This window comes from Culex pipiens, chromosome 1 (genome assembly GCF_016801865.2).
Source record: "Culex pipiens pallens isolate TS chromosome 1, TS_CPP_V2, whole genome shotgun sequence".
Taxonomy (NCBI): Eukaryota; Metazoa; Arthropoda; class Insecta; order Diptera; family Culicidae; genus Culex; species Culex pipiens.
The window spans coordinates 81491151-81499935 of record NC_068937.1 but is presented as its reverse complement, the minus strand read 5'-3'; the positions used below and the strand labels follow the sequence as shown (position 1 = coordinate 81499935).

Here is an 8785-nt window from a genome sequence, read left to right as displayed (position 1 = left end):
ATCAATTATTTATTTATTCATTTGTTTTATTTGAATGTAAGAATTAGAAGTTAATATTAACGACCGATTCAAAAAGCATCCTTAGTTAATGTTTTAACATTTATGTGTAATGTGATTAATCGGCATATTCAATATTATTGAAATAAATACTATAATAATGGAAAGTCCTCACCAAGTTTATCATCTTAGGCATCTGTTGGAATTGTTTTGTCCACTACAACGACTTGAGACACCTATGTTTGTCTCACTTAGTCTCATTCGAAAAAATGGCAGCACTGATCACTTTGACCAAACACGCATCCATCTTGACAGCAGCGGCATTTTCCTTCTCTTTCATTTCATCTACACAGAAAAAAACAAAATCGGGTAAATTTACATCATTTATGATGTACCAAAAGTGCACGTCATTAATGATGCGAATTTGCATCAATTTCATTGTAAATTTAAATGCCATCCAATGTAAATGCGCCGAACAAATTAAGCTTTGAAAACGTGTAAATTTCCGATGAAACTAACGTAAATTTACCAAAGGTGATTTTTTTTTCCCCCGTTGAATCTAGAATCAGATGTAATTTTCAAAAGCATAGCGATTTGTATTTGCATAAAAGCATCTTTGAAATGCAAGCTTATACGGTTAGGTATTGAATCTATTGGAACTCAATACAAAACAAAAGCATATAATTTAAATTGCTAAACACAATACAAGTTTAAGCTAATGATAAATACATCAAATCTAAATCCAACGGGGTTACAAAGAAGTATTTTTTTATGTCGATGAATTTACTGAAATCAAGTGTGTTTATGAAAAATCATTAAACTACCTACGGTCTTATTTTAAAACGTCATCGGTTGACCATAGTTGAACCATTCCTGGACTACGGTGATAATCATGTCGTTGATTTACGGAGATGAGTGACGGAACTTTCGACGTTTTGACTATCCGAAAAAAAGAAAAAAGGGAATAAATCAAAGTGCTGTGAAATTCTACTGTTAATCTTACTTTTCATATTTGGTAGGCAATTTTACGGGTTATCGCAAGAACTCTGGTCTGTCAGTCAGACAGGTGCAGTTTTATCAACTCGTAAAAGGTGGGCGTTGTTCGAGAGTTATCCGTAATTGTTCCTGGCCTCAACAAAAATGATGTCCTGAGAACATTATCAGCATTCGCTGCTGGATAGTGAGTACATTTTGATGCTTGTGTCAATAAACGGCAACGACCTGTACTTATCCCAAAAAGATAATTAAATCAAATATACTCTCGCATCAAGCTGAACTCACTTACCTTCATATTCTTGTCTAAACAGCTGGTGAACTGATCGTCAGGTGCACACCGTCATGACCAGTTCATGATTTGAACGCCAACTCGAGACAAACTGATTATCGGTGTCGGATGACGACTACATTTCAACGATTACAACGGAGATCCACTCCACTCACTCTCCCGAGTTTTGTGAAAACTGCAGACAAAAATAGCGAATGAAAACAAATATTGCACGATTAAAATAAAAATAGCAATAAATATTAAATTGAATTCATGTTCACACGTTCAAAACATTTTAATACGAATTTAGCAAGAAAAATAAAGATTAAACCTAATTCAATTACTAGTTTTTCTCTAGAGTGTAAATGGTGGGTGTCTATGCTGAAACGAAAGATTTATACACTGAAGATAAAAATAACGCTTAAAATGATTTGATTATACTCATTGCGTTGGTGCTGTCTTTGCTGTCAAAGCGTTGGAGTTTTTTTCACCATAAACGTGTTTTGTTTTGTTACCGGTCCGTGTCGAGTTCCGGGGCGCGTACCAGTGGGTGGCCACGATCGAGGTTTTCCTTCGTCCCGGGTCCGTTAATTCCCTCCGTCCGTTTGGCCTTGGTCGAAAAATTTCGATCTTTTCGAAAACTTTGTTTTTCTCGGCCAAAGTTGGTGAAATTTTGCGATTGCTCGGGCCGGCTGATTAGAAGCACGAGAAAAATCTGCCTGTAGTGCCGGAATTGAAACTGAAGGCCGTGAAGTCTGCGATGGTGCCACCAGCTGCAGGAGCTGACCGTGAAGCTGCCTCGTCGCAAGCAGAGGTACGGCAGGAAGTATGGCCGAATGAAGCATGAGGTGGTTTAGAAGCAGCGCGAGGCCAAAAAGGCCGGAAACATCTACAATCTGGACGAGCCGAAGGTGATCTTCGTAATCCGTATCCGCGGTATTAACAAGGTCACCCCGAAGGTCCGTAAAGTCCTGCAGCTTTTCCGTCTGCGGCAGATCAACAACGCCACCTTCATAAAGCTGAGCAAAGTCACCAGAACTTGCTGCGCATCGCCGACCCGTGCTAAATTCGTCCCCTTCAACCTGGTAAGCTTGATGGTTGGATAATATTTGGCCTGAAAATATATTAAAATATCTTTTTTATTAGATCTATCGAGGACTATCCTGAGTCATAACTTGACTGACTGGCGGTTAAAGCTTCTCGTGACATGATCGCTCACACTAGAATCCACCAGTTTGCCGAGGTGGTGGTCGAAATATTTCTGCTTGCGTACGGAACGTGCTCGTGGCACTCGTTTGATCGCAGAACTTCCTCATCAACTACCGGGCCACGACACATTACAAACTGACCATGCCCCCAGCACTGAGAAATGTCCTGTGAAGCGAAACTGGGCTTGAATACGACCCTGACAAACTGGCTGAGCCCGGAACTACACGAAATTTAGCGTCAACGACACTTACTATCTGGTTTTCAAGACGGCAAAACTGACGGTAAGTTAATCAGCAAATAATCTATAATTTGTTAACGCAAAACTTAAAATTTAAGCTCGGACCTCACCTTGTGGCAACTGTTCCACTCGCGGAAATCGGAACCGTCCAGGCGAACCACAACACGCAGTCGTTGCTGGTCTTCTTGGTCCAGGCCAACCAAGTCATGCTGCTGGTGTACACACCAGAACCTGCAGTGAGCCTTCAAGAACATCACACCTCATCCGACGCAGCACCCGCTGGCAGTAGACAAGCTGTTCAGATTGTCGACTGTTACGCAGTCCGGTGCTGCAGCTGCTGCGGTTCTCTGTCTCAGAAGTCGTATGAGCAAGCCCCGCACTCACGATTGGACGCATTCTCTAGCAGCGCCCGGCCACAACCCGGACGACAACCGCTTCTCAAAAGCATCCGGAAGTTGCATGATGTAACCCAAGTAGCAAGAAAAACATCGCTCTTTATTTTTTTGTTGAACAATTGCTGCATAAGTATTTTTATTCGTTAATTATTGAACAAGTGGCAACACATTTGGTCAATTGTTCACATTTTGATCAAAAAACCATTGTTCAACATGGCTGTGTAACACAAATGTCAAATCTAGCAACGGATTACGAATAGTTCATTTTGAAGTTTATTCTGACCTCAATGAAACATGCTTGTAGAACTCGTAAAGCAAAATGACATTTGCAGACATGATGTTTCATTTCAGTTTGCTGAACGTGATAACATAGTAGATTTGACCTTTCTCTTCGGCTGGGATTTCTCATAAACAAGTTGTTTATGTGAAGTTCGCGTTCGTGTTCTAAAATCCGAGCAAGGACATGTTGACGAAACAAGCAAGGATAGTTCTAAAAATAGAAACAGCTTACGTTCGAAAGAAGTTTGGGCAAACTGTTAGTGAACTTGGTAAAACCTAGATGACCGCAGACTTCTTATTGACGTTTAGGCCTGCTCATCCAACATAACCCCTCGTGGAAAGAAGCAGACGCGCGCCCGGACTTGACATTTGGAGTGATCTTGGGTTCGATACTTGCCTTGAGCATTCTTCATCAAAAAGGAAAACTGAAAATGCAGCACCGGGAACCAGCAGCAGTAGTAGAGTAGTAGTAGCAAGCGATGTTCATTAGCACTCAAACATAATTGAAAAAAATTCCCCAAAGGCATAACTAGGAAACTGAATGATTTTTTATGGTTGATATTTTTGTATTATCCATCATTCATATTATTATTATTCATAAATGGCGTATCCCTGTCCAAACTAATAAATTACAAAAAACTAGTAGTTAAAGTATCGTAAAGCGACATTACTCACAAATAAAGGATTAAATAAAGAAAAAACAACTTTTGAGCGAACACCTTGGACGTATTTTATGAAAAGCCTGTTTAACATTCTTGTCTGCCACGATATGTTCTTGAACGGTTATAAAAACGTTAGCCTAACTCCCTCCTGAATCTTAAAGGCAGAATGTTGTTAAACGGTTCTAACGACGTTATCCAACCCGGTTCAGAATCTTATAGTCAAGAGTTCTTATGACATGTTCAACAAACGTTCTCTATGCAAGTAGGACGTGCGCTGGTAAAACTTAATTAAACCACGCACATTTCTAACAGGTTAAGAGATGTTCAACAACAGAAAAACGTGCGCTTTTTCCAGCGTTCAAGAGTTCTCAGGGACGTTGGGAAAACATAGTAAATGAGTTCAACAACAAGTTCGGAAATCTTTTGGCGAACAAAGTGTGCTACTTGGGAAGTTTGTGAAACTGCGATTGGAATTTCCACCTATTTCGATTGTATAAGATCCTAGATTTCAAACAAAACAATGTCAATTAGCTGAAGACTAACATTTAACAAACAGTGCATCCTGCATACGTCAGTTAATACTTACTGTAAGAACGAGCAGGATGCAGAAACCCTTTCAAAAATCTTAACTTCTGAACCCATAAGAAATGCTCAAACATCCAAAGCAAACGAGTTTCTCAAAAAGATTTTACTTCACCTGTTGCTTTGAGACTCACTTACCTTAGTTTTTCAACACTAAATCGAACAGTTAATGCGAAAACACTCCAACTTTACTGCGCAGCGCTCAAAACTTCACCAAATCTCAATCGATTTGTTTTGTTGACTGCTTGAGCTGTCATTTGGAAAACAGATTTGTAATTGAAAATAAATGCTTTTTAAATTTACATTGAGCTACTTTTACATCAGAAGTACAATTACAAGCTTTTCAAAATTTCAAATTTAATATTTGCCAGAAAAAAAAGTTCTATTTACATTAGATTCATGTGTTACATTGAATCTCAATTTACGAGAAGGGCATTTAAATGCAATTCACCAATTTAAATGAAATTTCAAATTTACATTGAGCATGTTTACGTTCAAAACAGGATTTCAGTGTCAGGTAAATTTACATTTTTTTTTCTGTGTACATCTGTCATCGGTGTCGTCACCAATACCAGTGCAGTTAGAGGGCGGCAGCCGTAACGGTAATCCCATTCTCGATAAAACTTTCTTCACCAATTTCACCACCACTTCAGAAAAAAGCGATTCAGAAGAAATTTTAAGAAACTACACAGAAAAAAATATTTCTGTAAATTTACATTATTTATCATACACAGAAAAAAAAGTGTAAATTTACACGACACTGAATTCATGTATCAATCGTAAACATGCTCGATGTAAATTTGAAAACCGATGTAAATCGTTGTATTTCATTTAAAGATGGTTCATGTAAATTGAAATTGCACGTAACCCTTAAATCTCATGTAAATGATCACTATTTTGTTGGTGACACTTAAATTTGAAAATATGAAAAGCATGTAATTTTAAAACGATGTAAAATAAAGCCAATCCCAGCACGTAAATTTCAACTTTAAATTATGCTTGATGTTGTCAATGACAGTTCATTATTATTATCGTGTTTCGCGTAAGAAGCGGACGTATTCATCTAATATTTATGTTGAGTTTTAATGCTGAAAGGTAAACAACATGTGGAAAAGTCGTTTTGAAGTGTTAAGATGATGAATAATGACACCAGCTGCAGGGTTCCCGTTGTTGTCGGAAATCTATGAAGGAAAACGAAACTGCCGTGATTTTTGTGACTTCCCAGAAATGTTTCGAAAATATTCCGACCGTATCACGTTAAATTAAACAGAAAAAGTAGGTTTTTGACACAATAAAAAAATCGTAATCTGTAATATTTTGCAGAGCCTGTTGCAAGTTTGTTATTTCAGTAATGGAAAGAACATTTTACGGAAATACCTGCTGGATCAAAGTGATGATTATGTTCCTGATATCCGGGAAACGCAACGCCCAAGCACACCAGCCGGAATAGTATTCCTGAGACGCTCCTGCTTCTGGGTTCTAGTTCAGTTTGTTATGGATCACCAAGAAGGTACGTCTGCGGAACAAGATCGCGTCACGGGCCGTAAAAAGGCAGGCGGGAATCGATCTGCAATGGTTTTTGATGTTTTTCTTGCGTGCTGGCCCAAATTTTCCGCGTTTTTTAAATAAATTTCAAAAAGTACCTACCTAGACTAAACAAAATTTGATTTAATCTCAAAGAAAAAGTAAATCTCTTTCTTGAAAAATTGACACACACAAATTGACTTGTCAAAACAAAACAATAATTGTGCACGTAGCTATGAGATCAGTAATTTCCCAGAAATAATCAAAAAAAAACTACACGCTAATGAAAAACAAGACATTGAATTCAGTGTTTATCCCAAGTTTTATCATTTTAAAATGAGTAACCTCGCTCGGATTCACTGACTCTCTCACAACGTGTATATTTTGTTTTGACTTTTCAGAGCAGTGTTGGTTTTTGTTAAGACTTAGTGGTAGTAGCCGCCTACCAGCCTACTGCGATCGAAGGCGTTTTTTGTAGTTTTATATTTCGCCGGGAGAAAGTCAGTCCGGATTTCGTCCATCCGGCAGTGGAAGCAGGCATGCAACCAGGACCTTAGACTGCAAGCCGGCCAAAGTGAGCACTCGAAGGTAAGTTTGTTTTGCTTTGCAAGATCAAAAAAGTATTTTTCTAAATTGCAAACCTTTTCAGCAATTTGGCGTTTATTTTTCGTTTTTCGTGGTGGATCGTTGGCTTCGCAGCTTAACCACCTCGGGGGAGGAGCGGGAGCATCCGGTACCAGTGGAACCGGTGTCGCCGGAGGACAGGTAAAACAACTCAACCCTCGAAAAAATCACAAGAATCTAAACATTCCCCTTGTTCCGACACAGCCCATCCGGTTTGGGTGTCGGCTCGGGTCCGAGGCGTTGAAAATCGGTGGCATAATGTCCGCCATCGGCGAGCTGCAGTTCGAGGAGAACGAGTATGATGGGCCGCTCGGTGGCCAGCAGATGGACTTGCCGCAGCACGCGTCCCGTTACCGCCGCATTCATGAGCCGAGTACGATCGTGCTATGCAACATCTGCAGAAGTGGTTCGAGAACGGGTGCGGCAGCACGTCCGGGTCGCACATCGTGAATCATCTGATGCGCGCAAAACACCGGGAGGTGACGCTGCACGGCGATGAGCCGCTGGGGGAGACCACGACTAGGTGTTGGGCGATTCAAGGATCAAAAGGCATCCAAGCAAGCAAGAGGACACGTGATCGACAGCAGTTTATCTGGGCGAAACTATGCATTTTGCCCTCTGCTCCGTCTCCGAATCAGAAACCAAGAAAGGACTCCAGATCATCCGCTGTCGGCTCTCGTCATCTTATGTGGAGTAGAGCGTGGCCAAATGCTTGCATTGTCTTCGATACCTTGCCGCGGGTTTCCGCGGACAGCTAAAACACGGCATGGCAAGGGGGTACATAGTTCCCTATGGATTACGAAAGTGCATGCCTCTTCTAGGGGATCTCCGCTACAATGCAGCTCGATCAGATCGCAGAGGCAATCTTCGCCATCGAGTCAACCATGATCTTGCCGGGAGTATTGGCGATTCGAATCTTCGGCGTTCTTGATACGCCACGGCTGATGCACACCGGAATTTTGCTCCAGCAGGAAACCAGAAAAAATTACGCGTTGCCGTAAGTTTGTTACATCCTTACTTTTATGTTGCCGTTGTACAAACTTAACTTCATACGTTTTCAGGGTTTGCTCGTGGATGTCACGTTCTGTACGTCTCCCTTCAACCAGAGTTGTGTTTTCAGAATGCTGCACATAATAGTCACATGATCACAACAATTGTACAACTGGTGAGAACCGTCAAGCGAACCAGGAAGATTGCGACTCAATTCATCAGTTGAATAGAGAGACAGGCTGAAATCACAGGCAAGTCTAACTTTGTGACTTGACAATTCCATTTTTGCTCCGTTGAATTTAGAATCTGATACAAACTTCCAAACCTTTTTTACCATACGTCAATTCTACATCTGGCAAAAAAGTATTTGAAAATTACATCAGATTCTAGATTCAACGGGGTAAAAAAATTTTGGGCTTGGGTAAATTTACGTAGATTTTATCGGAAATTTACATGTTTTCGTGGCCCTTTTTGTTCGAAACATTTACATCGGATGGCATTTAAATTTCAGTTGAAAGTAATGTAAATTCGCATCTTTTATGACGTGCACTTTTGGTACATCATAAACGATGTAAATTTACCGGATTTTTTTTTCTGTGTATACCAAAAGGTATCATGATAAATGATGAAATCGTGTAAATTTCCAATGAAACTAATGTAAATTTACCAAAGCCAAAAAAAATTCTAGAATATGATGCATTATCATTATTCTAGATACAACGGAGCAAATAATTACACCTTGCAACACAAATTTACGAAAAGCTTATACAAAATATTTAAATCCAAGAAGATTTGAAGGAATCTAATAATAAAGTTTGTTTGTAAACAAGTTTTCGATGTATGCAGAGTTAGTTTAGAATAGAAATAACAAATCTGGAGTTTTTTTTTGAAAAGGTTCAACAAAACAAATTTTCAGTTTTTACTTTTTGGGTGTTTTTTAACACCCCTGACTCAATGCGGTTTCAAAAACATCCAAAAAGCAAAAACTGGAAATAAAAAAACTCCAGAAATATATATATTT

At 39.6% G+C, this 8785-nt stretch overlaps 1 long non-coding RNA gene across 1 annotated transcript; it reads left to right on the top strand.

The window, feature by feature from the left end:
• The first annotated feature begins 1463 nt into the window (after positions 1-1463).
• LOC128092532 (uncharacterized) lies at positions 1464-4655 on the top strand. Its single transcript, XR_008211843.1, has 2 exons — positions 1464-2346; positions 2408-4655. It is a non-coding gene; the product is annotated as an uncharacterized LOC128092532 (long non-coding RNA).
• The last annotated feature ends 4130 nt before the right edge of the window (positions 4656-8785 follow it).